Consider the following 22,171-nt stretch of genomic DNA (forward strand, 5'->3'; position numbering starts at 1 on the left):
ATAAAGGGTCTGGAGGATCTTAGTTATGAGGAAAGGTTGTGAGCTCTGAACTTATTCTCTCTGGAGAAGAGACGCTTGAGAGGGGATATGATTTCATTATATAAATACTGTACTGGTGACCCCACAATAGGGAGAAAACTTTTTCGCAGAAGAGAGTTTAATAAGACTCGTGGCCACTCATTACAATTAGAAGAAAAGATCTTTAACCTTAAACTACGTAGAGGGTTCTTTACTGTAAGAGCGGCAAGGATGTGGAATTCCCTTCCACAGGCGGTGGTCTCAGCGGGGAGCATTGATGGCTTCAAGAAACTATTAGATAATCACCTGAATGACCGCAACATACAGGGATATACAATGTAATACTGACACATAATCACACACATAGGTTGGACTTGATGGACTTGTGTCTTTTTTCAACCTCACCTACTATGTAACTATGTAACCAGGAAATAACAACCCAAAAGAAATGTTCTTCCCCCGGATGATCTCAGCGACACCACATATGTATGTCAAGACTGTAATGATAAAATTGCATCGGTTTTAAAAGCATAACTCCTCGATTGTTGAGAAAAAAAACAACCCCTCCCCCTCTGGGTGATCTCTGTACATTGCAGGGATTGTAACAAAACTTTGTAGCAGATTCCGACCTTCTGTTATTCTGAAGAAACAGCTGTGTGTTTCTCTGTGTCCATGTGCTGAGTGAATGTGAATGGGAGTGACTTTATCATTATCAATCAGCTGCTGCACTTGCAGGGCACTAATGAGGAAAGTGGCAGGGTCTGCATCCCTTTAGACCTGTTTTCCTATTTTGGTGTATGACATTTGTGTTGCAGGGGATGAAATCTGACTTAGTGCAGACTTCTGGGAAAATCACTGAGCCAATCACACAAGCAGGAAATGACATTCCTGGGGGGTGAACTGTATACCATCTGTGTACAGAGAGCGCCTCCAGGTGGCCATATTGCATTTTGCAGAAAACTACAGCAGCTGCAGATTGAAAAGGAAAGGTCATATTTAATACCATTCAATCACAATATGACTTGTGTCGGAATTCTAAAGAAAATGTCTGGGAGCTGACCCCTAACATAAACCACCTCCATCCCTAATAACAGAAACAGAAAAATACGAATGGCGCCCATGGGACTTTAAATGAGGTGTGAATGGTGATCAGAGGGTAAACAGATGTAAAGGTACAAGTATTTTATTTGAAAACAACAGTATAATCCATAATAGGACATGAGCATGGGTGAACAGGTTCATAAAACAGCAACATTGCATAGTAATCCTAAAACATAGCCATAATATAATAGTAATACATGTAATACAGGTATGCATAGTACATCTCTAACCCGACGCGTTTCGCGAGCTTTCCTCGCTTCATCAGGGGCTGCTGTGCATAACTGCTGTCTGTAAAAACAGATAAAAGTAATTAGAGTATCGGTTATGATTGGTTAAAAGCAAGAAGCCAGAACCGATCATCCCATACTTACTAATGAGACCAAGGCTACTGACACAGAACCCATGCAGGGGTCGGCGGAGGGCATCTCCCCCGGGAGCTGAAGAGGCCGAGGACCCAACCGGAGGGCCGAGGTCAGGCATGGGGGGGCAGCATGGCAAGTGGGAGAAAGAAAGAGGAGAACAAGAACCCCAATTGTTCCCAAATGTACTGCAGGGCAACTCACTGTATAAAAATATAAATATAGAGTAGTATAAGATGAAAGGGTTTAGAAGCATGGGATATACATAATGGCATCAAATGCAAAGTATGCTAGTAAATAGGGTCAAAGATAATAACAATGGTATTGTCATAAAAGTATAAAGTATATGCTACTTGCATAGTATGCATAGGGTGTCCCGCAGAACAGAGAGAGGAAGAGGGGTACAGAGTGAAGAAATAAAAGAGAAAGGAAAGAAAAAAGGGGGAGAAGAAAAGGAGAAAACAGGGGGAAGTGAGGTGAAAGGTGGCAGAAATGAGGAAAAGAAAAAAAAAAAAAAAAAAGAAGAAGAAAGAAAAAGGGAGCAGGACCAAGGGAAAAGAAAGGAAAGAAAGTTGTTATTATTATCTTTGACCCTATTTACTAGCATACTTTGCATTTGATGCCATTATGTATATCCCATGCTTCTAAACCCTTTCATCTTATACTACTCTATATTTATATTTTTATACAGTGAGTTGCCCTGCAGTACATTTGGGAACAATTAGGGTTCTTGTTCTCCTCTTTCTTTCTCCCACTTGCCATGCTGCCCCCCCATGCCTGACCTCGGCCCTCCGGTTGGGTCCTCGGCCTCTTCAGCTCCCGGGGGAGATGCCCTCCGCCGACCCCTGCATGGGTTCTGTGTCAGTAGCCTTGGTCTCATTAGTAAGTATGGGATGATCGGTTCTGGCTTCTTGCTTTTAACCAATCATAACCGATACTCTAATTACTTTTATCTGTTTTTACAGACAGCAGTTATGCACATCAGCCCCTGATGAAGCGAGGAAAGCTCGCGAAACGCGTCGGGTTAGAGATGTACTATGCATACCTGTATTACATGTATTACTATTATATTATGGCTATGTTTTAGGATTACTATGCAATGTTGCTGTTTTATGAACCTGTTCACCCATGCTCATGTCCTATTATGGATTATACTGTTGTTTTCAAATAAAATACTTGTACCTTTACATCTGTTTACCCTCTGATCACCATTCACACCTCATTTAAAGTCCCATGGGCGCCATTCGTATTTTTCTGTTTGTGTCGGAATTCTATACGCTATATTATTATTATTTTATTTGCTAACTTTTTTTAACACCAAAGTGGAGTTACCCTTTAAAACTGAACTCCAGGCACAAAAACTGTTAATTAAATGTATTGCCAAAAAGGATATAAATTCACTTTGTGTGCACCAAGTGCCTTTGCAATCCCATATATTACCTTGTAAAAATAGTAGTGACATCATCACTGGGTTGTACACCACACAGAGAGTAGAGCTGTGGGAGGAGCCCAGCAGACCCCACCCACTACAGAAAACTACAGGAGGGGGTGGAGCAAGGACCAGTTACCCTGTACAAGGAGAGAGAGCAGAGCTGTGGGAGGAGCACAGCAGACCCCACCCACTACAGAAAACTACAGGAGGGGGTGGAGCAAGGACCAGTCACCCTGTACAAGGAGAGAGAGCAGAGCTGTGGGCGGGGCCCAGAAGGCTCCATCCACTACAGAAAACGACAGGAGGGGGTGGAGCCAGGACCAGTCACCCTGTACAAGGAGAGAGATCAGAGCTGTGGGCGGGGCCCAGAAGGCTACACCCACTACAGAAAACGACAGGAGGGGGTGGAGCCAGGACCAGTCACCCTGCACAAGGAGAGAGATCAGAGCTGTGGGCGGGGCCAAGTAGACCCCACCCACTACAAAAACTACAGGAGGGGGTGGAGCCAGGACCAGTCACCCTGCACAAGGAGAGAGAGAGAGCAGAGCTGTGGGAGGAGCCCAGCAGAGCCCACCCACTACAGAAAACTATAGGAGGGGGTGGAGCCAGGACCAGTCACCCTGTACAAGGAGAGAGAGAGATCAGAGCTGTGGGAGGAGCCCAGCAGGCCCCACCCACTACAGAAAACTACAGGAAGGGGTGGAGCAAGGACCAGTCACTCTGCACAAGGAGAGAGAGCAGAGCTGTGGGAGGGGCCCAGAAGGCTCCAACCACTACAGAAAACTACAGGAGGGGGTGGAGCCAGGACCAGTCACCCTGTACAAGGAGAGAGAGATCAGAGCTGTGGGTGGGGCCAACAGGCCCCACCCACTACAAAAACTACAGGAGGGGGTGGAGCAAGGACCAGTCACTCTGCACAAGGAGAGAGAGCAGAGCTGTGGGAGGGGCCCAGAAGGCTCCACCCACTACAGAAAACTACAGGAGTGGGCAGAGACAAGACCAGTCACCGAGAATAAAGGACAGAGGGCAGCAGTGGGCGGTCTTTGTTTACAGGAAGTCTCACACTGGATTACTGCACAGATCTGGAAGAAATACACAAAGATCACCGAGATTCCAGAAGAAGTCACATGACCGATCGATTTAGAGGAGATTCTCTGTTTCCAGGGCTCACCTTTAAATGATTGCAAAATGAAATGAAGTCATTGTTATGATGATAAATCAAACAATTGCTGAGTAAAACCACAGAATAGATTCCATTTATCTAGAAACGTTCAATGGAATTCAGGAGATCCCATGACTGGAGTGTTATACGGATATAGAAGTGATTAGAGGTATGGATGCATCCATAATAAACAGGCACATTAGGCGGGATTTCAGTCATCGCAGCTCCTGAAATGATAATTGCATTTGCATTGCAAAGTCTTCTGCCTGCCAGGCTTGACCTTCATTCTGTCACCTATAGAAACATTTTAGAGCTTCTGTTTGATTGTGAGATAATAATCAGCCCATCGCGGCCTCCATCTTGTTATCCCCCTCCATCGTACACCTTGTTATCCCCTCCATCGTACACCTTGTTATCCGCCTCCATCCTACACCTTGTTATCACCTCCATCCTACACCTTGTTATCCTCCTCCATCCTACACCTTGTTATCCTCCTCCATCCTACACCTTGTTATCCCCCTCCATCCTACACCTTGTTATCCGCCTCCATCCTAAACCTTGTTATCACCTCCATCCTACACCTTGTTATCACCTCCATCCTACACCTTGTTATCACCTCCATCCTACACCTTGTTATCCGCCTCCATCCTACACCTTGTTATCACCTCCATCCTACACCTTGTTATCCTCCTCCATCCTACACCTTGTTATCCTCCTCCATCCTACACCTTGTTATCCCCCTCCATCCTACACCTTGTTATCCGCCTCCATCCTACACCTTGTTATCACCTCCATCCTACACCTTGTTATCACCTCCATCCTACACCTTGTTATCACCTCCATCCTACACCTTGTTATCCGCCTCCATCGTACACCTTGTTATCCCCTCCATCGTCCACCTTCTTATTTACCTCCATCCTACACCTTGTTATCACCTCCATCCTATACCTTGTTATCCCCCTCCATTCTACACCTTGTTATCCCCCTCCATCCTACACCTTGTTATCACCTCCATCCTACACCTTGTTATCACCTCCATCCTACACCTTGTTATCTGCCTCCATCCTACACCTTGTTATCCGCCTCCATCATACACCTTGTTTTCACCCTCCATCGTACACCTTGTTATCTGCCTCCATCCCACACCTTGTTATCTGCCTCCATCCTACACCTTGTTATCCGCCTCCATCGTACACCTTGTTATCACCCTCCATCATGCACCCTGTTATCCGCCTCCATCCTACACCTTGTTATCCGCCTCCATCGTACACCTTGTTATCAGCCTCCATCGCACACCTTGTTATCAGCCTCCATCCTACACCTTGTTATCCCCCTCCATCCTACACCTTGTTATCAGCCTCCATCGCACACCTTGTTATCCCCCTCCATCCTACACCTTGTTATCCGCCTCCATCCTACACCTTGTTATCCGCCTCCATCCTACACCTTGTCATCCCCTCCATCGTCCACCTTCTTATTCACCTCCATCCTACACCTTGTTATCACCTCCATCCTACACCTTGTTATCCGCCTCCATCCTACACCTTGTTATCCACCTCCATCCTACATCTTGTTTACCGCCTCCATCCTACACCTTATTATCCGCCTCCATCGAACACCTTGTTATCTGCCTCCATCATACACCTTGTTATCTGCCTCCATCCTACACCTTGTTATCTGTCTCCATCGTACAACTTGTTATCTGCCTCCATCGTACACCTTGCTATCCCCCTCCATCGTACACCTTGTTATCCGCCTCCATCCTACACCTTGTTATCCGCCTCCATCATACACCTTGTTATCTGCCTCCATTATACACCTTGTTATCTGCCTCCATCGTACACCTTGTTATCCGCCTCCATCATACACCTTGTTATCTGCCTCCATCATACACCTTGTTATCTGCCTCCATCGTACACCTTATTATCCGCCTCCATCGTACACCTTGTTATCCGCCTCCATTATACACCTTGTTACCTGTCTCCATCGTACACCTTGTTATCTGCCTCCATCCTACACCTTGTTATCCCCCTCCATCGTACACCTTGTTATCCGCCTCCATCGTACACCTTGTTATTCGCCTCCATCGTACACCTTGTTATCCCCCTCCATCCTACACCTTGTTATCCGCCTCCATCGTACACCTTGTTATCTGCCTCCATCGTACACCTTGTTATCTGCCTCCATCCTACACCTTATTATCCGCCTCCATCGAACACCTTGTTATCTGCCTCCATCATACACCTTGTTATCTGCCTCCATCCTACACCTTGTTATTTGCCTCCATCGTACAACTTGTTATCCGCCTCCATCATACACCTTGTTATCTGCCTCCATCGTACACCTTGTTATCCGCCTCCTTCCTACACCTTGTTATCCCCCTCCATCGTACACCTTGTTATCCGCCTCCATCGTACACCTTGTTATCCCCCTCCATCGTACACCTTGTTATCCCCCTCCATCGTACACCTTGTTATCCGCCTCCATCCTACACCTTGTTATCCCCCTCCATCGTACACCTTGTTATCCGCCTCCATCCTACACCTTGTTATCCGCCTCCATCATACACCTTGTTATCTGCCTCCATCATACACTTTGTTATCTGCCTCCATCGTACAACTTGTTATCTGCCTCCATCGTACACCTTGTTATCCGCCTCCATCATACACCTTGTTATCTGCCTCCATCGTACACCTTGTTATCTGCCTCCATCGTACACCTTGTTATCCGCCTCCATCGTACACCTTGTTATCCGCCTCCATCGTACACCTTGTTATCTGCCTCCATCGTACACCTTGTTATCCCCCTCCATCGTACACCTTGTTATCCGCCTCCATTGTACACCTTGTTATTCGCCTCCATCGTACACCTTGTTATCCCCTTCCATCGTACACCTTGTTATCCCCCTCCATCCTACACCTTGTTATCCGCCTCCATCGTACACCTTGTTATCCGCTTCCATCGTACACCTTGTTATCTGCCTCCATCCTACACCTTATTATCCGCCTCCATCGAACACCTTGTTATCTGCCTCCATCATACACCTTGTTATCTGCCTCCATCCTACACCTTGTTATCTGCCTCCATCGTACAACTTGTTATCTGCCTCCATCATACACCTTGTTATCCCCCTCCATCCTACACCTTGTTATCCGCCTCCATCATACACCTTGTTATCTGCCTCCATCCTACACCTTGTTATCCGCCTCGTACACCTTGTTATCCCCCTCCATCGTACACCTTGTTATCCGTCTCCATCGTACACCTTGTTATCTGCCTCCATCCTACACCTTATTATCCGCCTCCATCGAACACCTTGTTATCTGCCTCCATCATACACCTTGTTATCTGCCTCCATCCTACACCTTGTTATCTGTCTCCATCGTACAACTTGTTATCTGCCTCCATCGTACACCTTGCTATCCCCCTCCATCGTACACCTTGTTATCCGCCTCTATCCTACACCTTGTTATCCGCCTCCATCATACACCTTGTTATCTGCCTCCATTATACACCTTGTTATCTGCCTCCATCGTACACCTTGTTATCCGCCTCCATCATACACCTTGTTATCTGCCTCCATCATACACCTTGTTATCTGCCTCCATCGTACACCTTATTATCCGCCTCCATCATACACCTTGTTATCTGCCTCCATCATACACCTTGTTATCTGCCTCCATCGTACACCTTATTATCCGCCTTCATCGTACACCTTGTTATCCGCCTCCATTATACACCTTGTTACCTGTCTCCATCGTACACCTTGTTATCTGCCTCCATCCTACACCTTGTTATCCCCCTCCATCGTACACCTTGTTATCCGCCTCCATCGTACACCTTGTTATTCGCCTCCATCGTACACCTTGTTATCCCCCTCCATCCTACACCTTGTTATCCGCCTCCATCGTACACCTTGTTATCTGCCTCCATCGTACACCTTGTTATCTGCCTCCATCCTACACCTTATTATCCGCCTCCATCGAACACCTTGTTATCTGCCTCCATCATACACCTTGTTATCTGCCTCCATCCTACACCTTGTTATTTGCCTCCATCGTACAACTTGTTATCCGCCTCCATCATACACCTTGTTATCTGCCTCCATCGTACACCTTGTTATCCGCCTCCATCCTACACCTTGTTATCCCCCTCCATCGTACACCTTGTTATCCGCCTCCATCGTACACCTTGTTATCCCCCTCCATCGTACACCTTGTTATCCCCCTCCATCGTACACCTTGTTATCCGCCTCCATCCTACACCTTGTTATCCCCCTCCATCGTACACCTTGTTATCCGCCTCCATCCTACACCTTGTTATCCGCCTCCATCATACACCTTGTTATCTGCCTCCATCATACACTTTGTTATCTGCCTCCATCGTACAACTTGTTATCTGCCTCCATCGTACACCTTGTTATCCGCCTCCATCATACACCTTGTTATCTGCCTCCATCGTACACCTTGTTATCTGCCTCCATCGTACACCTTGTTATCCGCCTCCATCGTACACCTTGTTTTCCGCCTCCATCGTACACCTTGTTATCTGCCTCCATCGTACACCTTGTTATCCCCCTCCATCGTACACCTTGTTATCCGCCTCCATTGTACACCTTGTTATTCGCCTCCATCGTACACCTTGTTATCCCCTTCCATCGTACACCTTGTTATCCCCCTCCATCCTACACCTTGTTATCCGCCTCCATCGTACACCTTGTTATCCGCTTCCATCGTACACCTTGTTATCTGCCTCCATCCTACACCTTATTATCCGCCTCCATCGAACACCTTGTTATCTGCCTCCATCATACACCTTGTTATCTGCCTCCATCCTACACCTTGTTATCTGCCTCCATCGTACAACTTGTTATCTGCCTCCATCATACACCTTGTTATCCCCCTCCATCCTACACCTTGTTATCCGCCTCCATCATACACCTTGTTATCTGCCTCCATCCTACACCTTGTTATCCGCCTCGTACACCTTGTTATCCCCCTCCATCGTACACCTTGTTATCCGTCTCCATCGTACACCTTGTTATCTGCCTCCATCCTACACCTTATTATCCGCCTCCATCGAACACCTTGTTATCTGCCTCCATCATACACCTTGTTATCTGCCTCCATCCTACACCTTGTTATCTGTCTCCATCGTACAACTTGTTATCTGCCTCCATCGTACACCTTGCTATCCCCCTCCATCGTACACCTTGTTATCCGCCTCCATCCTACACCTTGTTATCCGCCTCCATCATACACCTTGTTATCTGCCTCCATTATACACCTTGTTATCTGCCTCCATCGTACACCTTGTTATCCGCCTCCATCATACACCTTGTTATCTGCCTCCATCATACACCTTGTTATCTGCCTCCATCGTACACCTTATTATCCGCCTCCATCGTACACCTTGTTATCTGCCTCCATTATACACCTTGTTACCTGTCTCCATCGTACACCTTGTTATCTGCCTCCATCCTACACCTTGTTATCCCCCTCCATCGTACACCTTGTTATCCGCCTCCATCGTACACCTTGTTATTCGCCTCCATCGTACACCTTGTTATCCCCCTCCATCCTACACCTTGTTATCCGCCTCCATCGTACACCTTGTTATCTGCCTCCATCGTACACCTTGTTATCTGCCTCCATCCTACACCTTATTATCCGCCTCCATCATACACCTTGTTATCTGCCTCCATCATACACTTTGTTATCTGCCTCCATCGTACAACTTGTTATCTGCCTCCATCGTACACCTTGTTATCCGCCTCCATCATACACCTTGTTATCTGCCTCCATCGTACACCTTGTTATCTGCCTCCATCGTACACCTTGTTATCCGCCTCCATCGTACACCTTGTTATCCGCCTCCATCGTACACCTTGTTATCTGCCTCCATCGTACACCTTGTTATCCCCCTCCATCGTACACCTTGTTATCCGCCTCCATTGTACACCTTGTTATTCGCCTCCATCGTACACCTTGTTATCCCCTTCCATCGTACACCTTGTTATCCCCCTCCATCCTACACCTTGTTATCCGCCTCCATCGTACACCTTGTTATCCGCTTCCATCGTACACCTTGTTATCTGCCTCCATCCTACACCTTATTATCCGCCTCCATCGAACACCTTGTTATCTGCCTCCATCATACACCTTGTTATCTGCCTCCATCCTACACCTTGTTATCTGCCTCCATCGTACAACTTGTTATCTGCCTCCATCATACACCTTGTTATCCCCCTCCATCCTACACCTTGTTATCCGCCTCCATCATACACCTTGTTATCTGCCTCCATCCTACACCTTGTTATCCGCCTCGTACACCTTGTTATCCCCCTCCATCGTACACCTTGTTATCCGTCTCCATCGTACACCTTGTTATCTGCCTCCATCCTACACCTTATTATCCGCCTCCATCGAACACCTTGTTATCTGCCTCCATCATACACCTTGTTATCTGCCTCCATCCTACACCTTGTTATCTGTCTCCATCGTACAACTTGTTATCTGCCTCCATCGTACACCTTGCTATCCCCCTCCATCGTACACCTTGTTATCCGCCTCCATCCTACACCTTGTTATCCGCCTCCATCATACACCTTGTTATCTGCCTCCATTATACACCTTGTTATCTGCCTCCATCGTACACCTTGTTATCCGCCTCCATCATACACCTTGTTATCTGCCTCCATCATACACCTTGTTATCTGCCTCCATCGTACACCTTATTATCCGCCTCCATCGTACACCTTGTTATCCGCCTCCATTATACACCTTGTTACCTGTCTCCATCGTACACCTTGTTATCTGCCTCCATCCTACACCTTGTTATCCCCCTCCATCGTACACCTTGTTATCCGCCTCCATCGTACACCTTGTTATCCGCCTCCATCGTACACCTTGTTATCCCCCTCCATCCTACACCTTGTTATCCGCCTCCATCGTACACCTTGTTATCTGCCTCCATCGTACACCTTGTTATCTGCCTCCATCCTACACCTTATTATCCGCCTCCATCGAACACCTTGTTATCTGCCTCCATCATACACCTTGTTATCTGCCTCCATCCTACACCTTGTTATTTGCCTCCATCGTACAACTTGTTATCTGCCTCCATCGTACAACTTGTTATCTGCCTCCATCGTACACCTTGTTATCTGCCTCCATCCTACACCTTGTTATCCGCCTCCATCATACACCTTTTTATCTGCCTCCATTATACACCTTGTTATCTGCCTCCATCGTACACCTTGTTATCCGCCTCCATCATACACCTTGTTATCTGCCTCCATCATACACCTTGTTATCTGCCTCCATCGTACACCTTGTTATCCGCCTCCATCGTACACCTTGTTATCCGCCTCCATCATACACCTTGTTATCTGCCTCCATCGTACACCTTGTTATCCGCCTCCATCCTACACCTTGTTATCCCCCTCCATCGTACACCTTGTTATCCGCCTCCATCGTACACCTTGTTATCCCCCTCCATCGTACACCTTGTTATCCCCCTCCATCGTACACCTTGTTATCCGCCTCCATCCTACACCTTGTTATCCCCCTCCATCGTACACCTTGTTATCCGCCTCCATCCTACACCTTGTTATCCGCCTCCATCGTACACCTTGTTATCCGCCTCCATCGTACACCTTGTTATCCCCCTCCATCTTACACCTTGTTATCCGCCTCCATCGTACACCTTGTTATCCGCCTCCATCGTACACCTTGTTATCCCCCTCCATCGTACACCTTGTTATCCCCCTCCATCCAACACCTTGTTATCCGCCTCCATCGTACACCTTGTTATCCACCTCCATCGTACACCTTGTTATCCCCCTCCATCCTACACCTTGTTATCTGCCTCTATCGTACACCTTGTTATCCGCCTCCATCGCACACCTTGTTATCAGCCTCCATCGTACACTTTGTTATCCAGCTTCATTGTACACCTTGTTATCCGTTTTGCATTAACCCCGAAAGAGCGGCTTGGTAACTTGGGTTCTCTGTTCTGCAGTTTGACTCCAAATCCACCCTCTGACCCCCCCCCCCCCGATACACCTGGTTGAATAAAAGTTACTGCAAGCACGTATAAGAACACAAGTATAGATACAGTGCCTTTATCCCGGCTGTGAATTAGCACCAGGAAAAAGTTTTTTGGGATGTTGGGGTGCAGAGCGAAATTGCATGGGGGGGGGGGGGGGCCAAGAAAATGTTTGCCCAGGGTCCAATCAATATTAAAGATGGCCCTCCATACCTATATAATACTCTACTTTATTCATGTGCTTTATCTTTTTTTTTTTTTGTTTGTTTTATGTTCCCATCTAAGCGTGTTCCTTTAGAGGGAGACAGGTCGCTGTTATGATTGTTTTATGTAAGAAGAAAGCGATTTTCTATTTCCAAAAATTTGTTCTGGTTGTGAAGATGCATAATTCAACTTAAAAAAAAAAAAAAATTGAATACAATGTATTCTTTTGTGGAAGAAGACGTGTGACAGCGGAGGAGAAAATGCTCGCTGATACATCTTTGTACGATGGCTTTTTTTTTTCAGCTGTCGTTTTGCTCCAGCAGACAGGGATCAGGATAAATAAAAGTTCACAGCGCACACAAGTACTCCGGCCTAATGTGTTGTTTCTGTGACTATGAATATTTAATAGATTGAAGGAAAAGTTCCCGTTCTGACAGCCTGACAGTGGCGGTCCTGCCACGCTCAGGTGGAGCTCAGGTTCTGATACATTAGTCTGATGGAGCTCTTACAGAGATGTCTGGCTGGCTGTCAAACATTTATTCAGCCCGTTCCTTCTAAATCCGGAACTGCATCCTATTACCGGAGACATTACAGACATCTCTTGTAATTTTTATGAGCGCAAAGTGGAAATGTTTTCTTGGCCTTTTGGAACTCCCTGTGGAAAAGACAAAAAATTATGTAAAAATTATAACTTTGGCAAGTTTTTTTTTTTTTTTTTAATCTATTTAAAGCAGAACTCCAGCTAAAAATAGAATAAAAAAAAGTAGCCTATTGAAAAAAAAAAAAAAAGCTTTTGCTGCAATTCTCACCTTAAATTCGGTGCAGTCTCCAACAGCTATTCTTTCCCACCACTTGATGTCCTCAGTCTTTCAGTTGAAGGATGATCAGTGTCGTTAAACCCACTTCCCCTGAGCCCAGGTAAATGGCACTACATGGAGCTCTTCAGTGCAGCAGAAAGGACCAACACCATTGGAGGTCCTGGGGATGAGGTCCTGGTCTTTACAGATGCCACAAATACAGTGCCTTGCAAAAGTATTCACCCCCTCCCCCCCTTGGCATTTTTCGGGGTTTTGTTGACTCACAACCTGGAATTAACATGAATTGTTTGAGGATTTGCATCATTTAATTTACAAAACAAGCCCACAACTTTGAAGATTTTTTTTTTTATTGTGAAGCAAACAACAAATAGGACAAAATAACAGAAAAAGTCAATGTGCATAACTATTCACCCCCCCTAAAGTCAATACTTTGTAGAGCCACCTTTTGTGGTTATCACAGCTCCAAGTCGCTTTGGGTAAGTCTCTATGATCTTGCCACATCTTACCACTGGGATTTTTGCCCATTCCTCCTTGCAAAACTGCTCCAGCTCCTTCGAGTTGGATGAACAACAATCTTTAAGTCTGACCACAGATTTTCTATTGGATTGGGGTCTGGGCTTTGACTAGGCCATTCCAACACATTTACATGTTTCCCCTTAAACCACTCAAGTGTTGCTTTAGCAGTGTGTTTGGGGTCATTGTCCTGCTGGAAGGTGAACCTCCGTCCTAGCCTCAAATCACACACAGAGTGCTACAGGTTTTGCTTAAGAATTTCCCTGTATTTAGCACCATCCATCTTTCCCTCAACTCTGACCAGTTTCCCAGTCCCGACTGCTGAAAAACATCCCCACAGCATGATGCTGCCACCACCATGTTTCACAGTGGGGATGGTGTTCTTTGGGTGATGTGTTGGGTTTGCGCCAGACATAGCGTTTTCTTTGATGGCCAAAAAGTTCAATTTTAGTCTCATCAGACCAGAGCACCTTCCTCCATACATTTTGGGAGTCTCCCACATGCCTTTTCATAAACTCAAAACGTGCCATTTTGTTTTTGCTGAAAGTAATGTCTTTCTTCTGGCCACTCTGCCATAAAGCCCAACTCTATGGAGCGTACGGCTTATTGTCGTCCTATGGACAGATACTCCAGTCTCTGCTGTGGAACTCTGCAGCTCCTCCAGGGTTACCTTAGGTCTCTGTGCTCCTCTCTGATTAATGCCCTCCTTGCCCGGTCTGTGAGTTTTGGTGTGCGGCCGTCTCTTGGCAGGTTTGCTGTTGTGCCATGTTCTTTCCATTTGGTTATGATAGATTTGATGGGGCTCCTAGGGATCATCAAAGATTTGGATTTTTTTTTATAACTTAACCCTGACTTGTACTTCTCAACAACATTGTCCCTTACTTGTTTGGAGAGTTCCTTGGTCTTCATGGCAGTGTTTGGTTAGTGGTGCCTCTTGCTTAGGTGTTGCAGCCTCTGGGGCCTTTCAAAAAGTTGTGTCTATGTAATGGCAGATCATGTGACACTTAGATTGCACACAGGTGGACATCATTTCACTAATTATGTGACTTCTGAAGGTAATTTGTTGCACCAGAGCTTTTTATGGGTTTCCTAACAAAGGGGGTGAATACATACGCACATGCCAATTATCAGTTTTTTATTTCTGAAAAATAGTTTTATGTATATATTTTTCTAATTTTACTTCACCAACTTAGACTATTGTGTTCTGATCCATCACATATAATTCAGATTAAATAAACATTGAACTAAAGGCTGTAATGTAACAAAATAGGTAAAAAGCCAAGGGAGGTGAATACTTTTGCAAGGCACTGTAAGACACTAGAGGCCCTCTGTACTTCTCTATGGTAGGTGCCGCTCTGCAGATTACAGTGGTTGTAGTGGGAATCTGCCATGCCCTCAGACTCCCCCAGAGGTTGCTAGGGGTTCCTTGAACTGTAGCTGATTGACTTCCTATTTGAAAGACCTTGGATAGTCTCGGGGCCAACACCACTTAACGAGTCAGTGGCATGACACTAAATGATCTTTTAAGCTATGTGTAAGAGTGCCATTTTGACCACCACTTTAAATAGGGCTTACTTCCCACTGGCCACCAATATAAGGGGCATTTTTCCCACTGACCCCCAATTAATTGGTTTTAGAAGAGATTCCCTGAGACCTGAAATTATATTTAGGGTTTCTCTGGGGTAAAAAGGTTGAGAAGAGCTGTTCTAGAGAATCAGACCCAGAGGATCCCACCATCTGGCAATTCCTGGAAGAATTACAAAGAGTCTTGAGTTTCTAAGTGGATGCCTTTGAAGATTCCATTAAGGAAGCTTTCCAGGGAGGGCACCATGTCTGTCCACATGAGTAGGATTCTATGGCTCAAATGTTGGGCGATGGAACTTCTCTGCAAGAAGCAAATCAAGAGGCTGCAGGAAGCTTTGAGGGCCATTGCTTGTTTGGACTATCATTAGATCCCCTTATCCAGAAAGTGACTGTGGGGAAGAGCACACTCCTACCCACAAAGGAGAAGACAAAGGTGACAGCTTTGTAAACCAAAAATAGTTTCTTTCATAAACAGCAAGCCTCAAGGTGGGCTAAGCAGTAGCCTTAGTCTGAATTCCATCAGAAAAACTGGACCCCCAAATCCTCCAGGTGGGAGAACACATCTCATCCTTTACAGCCATCTGGACTCAGGAATTCCAAGACGACTGGGTCTCTAGGGTGGTGTCCAAAGGTTACAAGCTGGAGTTTCACTTAATGCTTTTAAGGGCAACTTTGAGACACAAAACAAGAGCAGATTTTCTTTGCAGCTCTTGAAACACTGTTGTCCCATCATGTAACGGAGCAGAAGAAGTCTCATGGCTTCTATACCAACCTGTTTATGGTTCCCAAGCCAAATGTAGTTGCCTGGCCTATTCTGTACCTCAAGGGCATAAACATGTTCCTGAAAGTACACAACTTCAGCATGGAATCTAGCAGGTCTGTGATTGATTGGCTTCATATGGGAAATTTCCTGGCCTCCGTGGATATCAAGGAGGCCTACCTACACATTTTCCACTCCTACCAAACAGTTACTGCGATTTGCAGTGCTGGATCACCACTATCAGTTTATGGTGAAGCCTTTAGGGCTGCCCACAGCCCCCAAAGAGTTTACCAAGTGATAGCTCCAGTTTTGGGTTGGTAGAGGATCCAGGGTGTGCCCATTGTTGAGTACCTGGGCAACTTGCTTCTCAGGGAGCAATCGACTTAGAAGCTGACATCAAATGTCCATCAGACAGTACAGATTCTGAAGAGGTTTGGTTCGATTGAACCTTAAAAAGCTGTCCTTGGCTCCAACACATTGTCTGTTGAGAACTAACACATTAGTCCTCAACATGAAACATAAGAAGGTACTGTTTTGACAGGAGGAGTGCCTGTCTCTTAATTCTCAGGTGTAGACCCTTAGGCTATTGGAAAGTCTATCAATTTGGGCCTGCATGAAGGTTCTAGGGAAGACAGCAGCCACTTTTAATGCAGCCCGCATGCACAATTTCACTACAAAGCTCTTCAACTCAATATTCTTTTGGTATGGGACAAAAGTTAAGAGTCCTTGGACCTGCCAATACATCTGACTACCAAGACCAGGCTGGCTCTGGAATGGTGGCTATCTATGTAGATGCTGGATACCAGGAAATCCTTCCTTCTGATGAGTTGGAAGGTCTTGGTGAGACAGCAGCCTTTTGGACTCAGGAGGTTTACTGGAGAACTTTTCGATTCAGGAAACTTGGTCATCACAGAAGTAGACGTTGCTGATCAACATACTGGCAATTTGACTAGGGTCTCCTTGCTAGGGTCCAGCCAAACAATGGCACAGCTGTGGCATGCATCAAACATCAAGGCTGTACAGGAAATGCTCATGGAGAAGTGGACTTGATCTTGTCTTAGGCAAAGCCTCACATTACAGCCCTCCCTGCATGGAAAATTAGCAGACAGACTTTCTCTGCCTTCAGTTGCTGAATCTGAGAGAACGGGCCCTTCACCTCAAGATGATCACAGAGATTTGTCTGTGGTGGGTAATGCTGTATGTGGATCCCTTGGCATCCAGATTCAATAACAAACTGGATGGGTTTGTGTTCCAGACAAAAGATATCTATGCATTTGTGGCGGGTGCTATGGTGACTCCTATGGATTAGTTTTCCCTGTTCCTTGCCTTCACTCCACTGCAGCTTCTTCCTCATGGGTTGCGCAGTGTAAAAATGGAAGGCATTCTGATACTGATCACACCTATTTGGCCAAGAATGTTGCGGTATGCTGACACTGTAAATTTTTGCCCAGGTGAGCTGTGGATGTACCACCATATGCGGAAAGCCTTTTTTGTCTGGTGTGAGGCTCTTAAATTTCATTCCTGACAGTATGGGGTGCATTTTGGCTTTTCTCCATTCTGGTTTGAAGATGTCTCTGGCTTAAAGTAGCATTACTGCTTGGCCATTCTGTTTCAAAGACATATAGCATCTCATTCCTTGGTAAAAAGCTTTTCTGCCGGGGTTCACATGGATTGTGCCACCCCTTGTTTCCCGGGGACCTTAGCTTGGTCTTCTCCTCTCTGAGAGATTCCCTTACACGCTCCTTACATGCAAGATTGTCTTTTTGGTTGCCATTACTTTGGCTTACAGGCTTTCAGAGTTAGCTGCACTATCCTGCAGTTTTCTGGTACTTTATCAGAATAAACTGGCGTTGAGGCCTCAGTCCTCTTTTTTTACTTAAGGTGGTTTCCGAAATCCACTTATCAGGACATTGTGTTGCCATCTTTTTATTTCAATCCTAAGCATCCTAAGGAAAAGGTGCTTCACACCTTGGATGTTGTTTGAGCTTTTCAAATTTATCTGAAGTCTACCCTCAATCCTGCATTTCTAGGTGGATTTGTCAGCTTATTTCTCAGGCCTAGCTACGGTATTAGGTGTAAGGTTCCTTGTTTCCTGGTCAGGGCCCATTCCATCAGGAGTGTCAGTACTTCCTGGTTCATTCAGCATCAAGCTTCTGGTGAAATTACTCAGGTATGTAAGGCTACCACCTGATCTACTCTTCAAACGTTTACTAAGTTCTATCAGGCACAGTAGATGTTCATACCTCATGCTGGTTTTGGGTGAAAGCTCTTGCAGGCAGGTTTGATTTGGGTTCATTCACTATTTTTTTGGGCTTTTTTGTTTTGGGGCATATTGTTCTACATGCCCCCAAAAAAAACTCCACTGGAATACCCAGTACGTGTGTAGAACACCCTGCCTTTTGTCTCCACTGCAGCTCCCACCTCATTGCACTTGCTAGCCTGTCAATATGACTTTTGCTAAACCTCTTTTTCCAATGTAAGTCTACCAGATGGCATATGTCTGACTGAAAACAAGAAGGACATTGCAGCCTCTAAGGACACGAAAATCCCACAATGCCACCATTACACAGGTAATATGTTCTCAGATGCCTAGATGTTGACACTGGGCATGCTACACACATCCATATATTACACACAGTAAATGGTGGTCTTGTCCGAAACTATTCTCATTTTGGTATTGGATTCATGGACATCTTCAAACCCTGTTCCACTTGATTGTCTCTAAGAATGTAAATAATGGAAATAGGAGCCTTATGGCGCGTACACACGGTCTTACTTTTTGATAACAAAGGTCCGACGGTCTTTCCGACGGACTTTCAACGGAGTTACGACGGACTTTCGATGAACTTTCTTACGACCGGACTTGCCTACACACGATCACACCAAAGTCCGACAGATTCGTACGTGATGACGTACACCGGACTAAAATAAGGAAGTTGATAGCCAGTAGCCAATAGCTGCCCTAGTGTCGGTTTTTGTCCGTCGGACTAGCATACACAGCGGATTTTTCGACCGGACTCGAGTCCGTCGGAAAGATTTGAAGCATGTTCCAAATCTAATGTCTGTCAGATTTTCGACCGAAAAAAGTCCGCTGCAGGTCCGATGAAGCCCACACACGGTCGAATTGCCCGCCGGACTCAGTCCGTCAGACCAGTCAGGTCGAAAAGTCCACTCGTGTGTACGCGGCTTAAGGCTACCCCGAAAATTGCCCCTGGCCAAATGGAGAAATGGACTATCTCGGTACCCAAGGATCTGACAATTTAACATTTTATTAAAATTTATTAACATTTTATTGGTAAACATTTTTGATTTAAAAAGGAAAGAACATACAAGTTCAAACACTATCAAAATAATAGTTACAGCCGTGCAACATTATTGATTTTATAGTGTCAATAATCCCTAATGAGTACTGGGGATACCAAATATGGCAGATCTTGACATGATCCTCTACATGTTTCACGGTGTATACCGTTTTCTCAGGAGGAGTCAATCAATGTTATCCAGATAACCCAGTGGGTGATAGTAGCAGCACGGAAGAGGCACACGAAGGTAATCCCCTAACCCCACGGTGGACACTAATAAGCGGTCAAATCTAAAAAGTCGGATGTGCTTAGACATCCAATACAGCAACCCGGGGATTAAAGAACAGGGGCTAGAATCACGGTCACCTCACTGATACCGGTATATTGCTTCCAGTTAGGGGTTGTGCTGTGAATATTCCCAGGTTAGGGGGCATCTCGGCAAGAACAGAGCCCTGTGACCTGCCTCAAAAGCCGTGTATCCCCGGGAAGCGGCCGCCCATCTATGGATGTAAAGTTGGATTTTCTTCACTGCCCAATTCCAGGTCTTCCTGCTCATCAACGAAAAGTAGGTTATGTATCTATTTCTTGTTGGCCAAGCAGATAATAGCAAAGGCCTGGAAGAAGCCCTCTGTTTCTTTACAAGAAGTCAGAGACCATATGACTTTGATGTCAATCAATGAAAAAATGTCCACCATCCCAAATTCTTAAAGATATGGAAACCAGGGCTTAGCTACCTACTGCCCTCTCTATGCCCTGCAAGCCTGTCTTGCCTTTAGCCTCCTACTTGATCTGGGACCCCAGTTAGTGGAGAGTCTTCCCTAACCTTACGCTCCCCTCCCCCCACCCCACCCTTAGCTTGTCACTTTCTTATGCATCATCTTTAGAAGAAGCTTCATTCTGGGATGACAGCCATGCAGACCAATTTGATGCAGTGTGCGGCGTATGGTCTGATCACTGACAGGCTGACCCTCCACCCCTACAACCTCTGCAGCAATGCTGGCAGCACTCTTATGTCTATTTCCCAAAGACAACCTCTGGATATGACGCTGAGCACGTGACCTCAACTTCTTTGGTGGACCATGGCGAGGCCTGTTCTGAGTGAAACCTGTCCTGTTATACCGCTGTATGGTCTTGGTCACCGTGCTGCAGCTCAGTTTCAGGGTCTTGGCAATCTTCTTATAGCCTAGGCCATCTTTATGTAGAGCAACAATTCTTTTTTTCCGATCCTCGGAGAGTTCTTTGCCATGAGGTGCCATGTTGAACTTCCAGTGACCAGTATGAGAGAGTGAGAGCGATAACACCAAATTTAACACACCTGCTCCCCATTCACACCTGAGACCTTGTAACACTAAATGAGTCACATGACACCGGGGAGGGAAAATGGCTAATCGGGCCCAATTTGGAGATTTTCACTTAGGGGTGTACTGACTTTTGTTGCCAGCGGTTTAGACATTAATGGCTGTGTGTTGAGTTATTTTGAGGGGACAGCAAATTTACACTGTTATACAAGCTGTACACTCACTACTTTACATTGTAGACAAGTGTCATTTCTTCAGTGTTGTCACATGAAAAGATAGAAGAAAAGATTTACAAACATGTGAGGGGTGTACTTACTTTTGTGAGATACTGTACCTCACCGATTGATTACTGATTTTGGTGTACATTTCATACAGTCTGCATTTATCTGTTAATCCTGTTGTTTTCTTTGTGACTTGTTTTCCCTTGATGCCTTAGCCCCTGGGAGGGCTTATTAGTTGTCAATATTTCTCTTTTTGAAACACCAATATAATCAATAAAGGAGAAAACAATAGGGCCTCTGCAGTCTTGAATCACATGAAACAAAAGCAATGCTACCATTAAAATTGACAATGCTGCTGACATAGACACTATTAAATCATGCAAAGTGCAAATTGTAATTAGAGTTCCACTGTAATCTATCATCTGTTACTTATCAAAGACGCCCACCCATGGAAAACCTGAACTCACCCAGGATTTGCTAATGACTTACTGGTTCGTTATTAAATTGCAATACTTCTTCCAACTTTGCAAGTGTTTTTTTTTTTTTAATAATTCAGATATTTGAATTTTTTTCCTGTCACATAATGAATTTTCGGAAGTCGTTTTTTTTTTTTTTTTTATCCTGTTTGTGTAGCGAAGTCCCAGCAGTGAGAACAAAATTACCTGCGACTGAGATTCGCCTCTCAAAGAGATGTATTTCATGGTTTGCATTGTAATTGGGGAGCCGTTTGTGAAGCCCAAACATCAGAAGAATGAATAATTCTCCATTGAACTTTTCCTTCCTTCAGTCCAAGGTTAGAGAAAGGACATTTAGCACCTTAAGAGTCTCAGGAATTAACAGAGCAGGACACATATCCAGCGTAAGACAGAAAACGCACTTATATCTCGCTTCTGCTATCTCCCGGGGCCACACATGAACTTCATTTGTAATGTCGCTGCCTATTCCATTCCTGCCATATAGCGTTCTTTACAATCGCTATTCAGCCGGCTTGGCTGCCAGGCAATAGCCGAAGTGATCAATTTTCCATGATTTGTACCTACTGTAATGGTATACTGGACCTATTCTAGTCAATTCCCCATGCCGTTCCTCCGAGCGCTTTTTGTCACTTATGTATTTTCCATTATTGTAGATGGGAAAACTGTAGTTTCAAATTAATTAGATGTTTCGGTTTCTTTGTGACTTTTACTCTTTGTAGTATTATGTTTCATTGTAGCCAAGAAAACCTTCCACCGCCGCAAGTCAACGAAGAATGCTTCCAAATCCTTCACATTTCATTGGAAATATTTTAAGTTTCTCTGTGTGTATTATAATTTTACAATATATTCTACAGTATATGTATTATAGATTTTT

Source organism: Aquarana catesbeiana, linkage group LG05 (genome assembly GCF_042186555.1).
Source record: "Aquarana catesbeiana isolate 2022-GZ linkage group LG05, ASM4218655v1, whole genome shotgun sequence".
NCBI classification, from domain to species: Eukaryota; Metazoa; Chordata; class Amphibia; order Anura; family Ranidae; genus Aquarana; species Aquarana catesbeiana.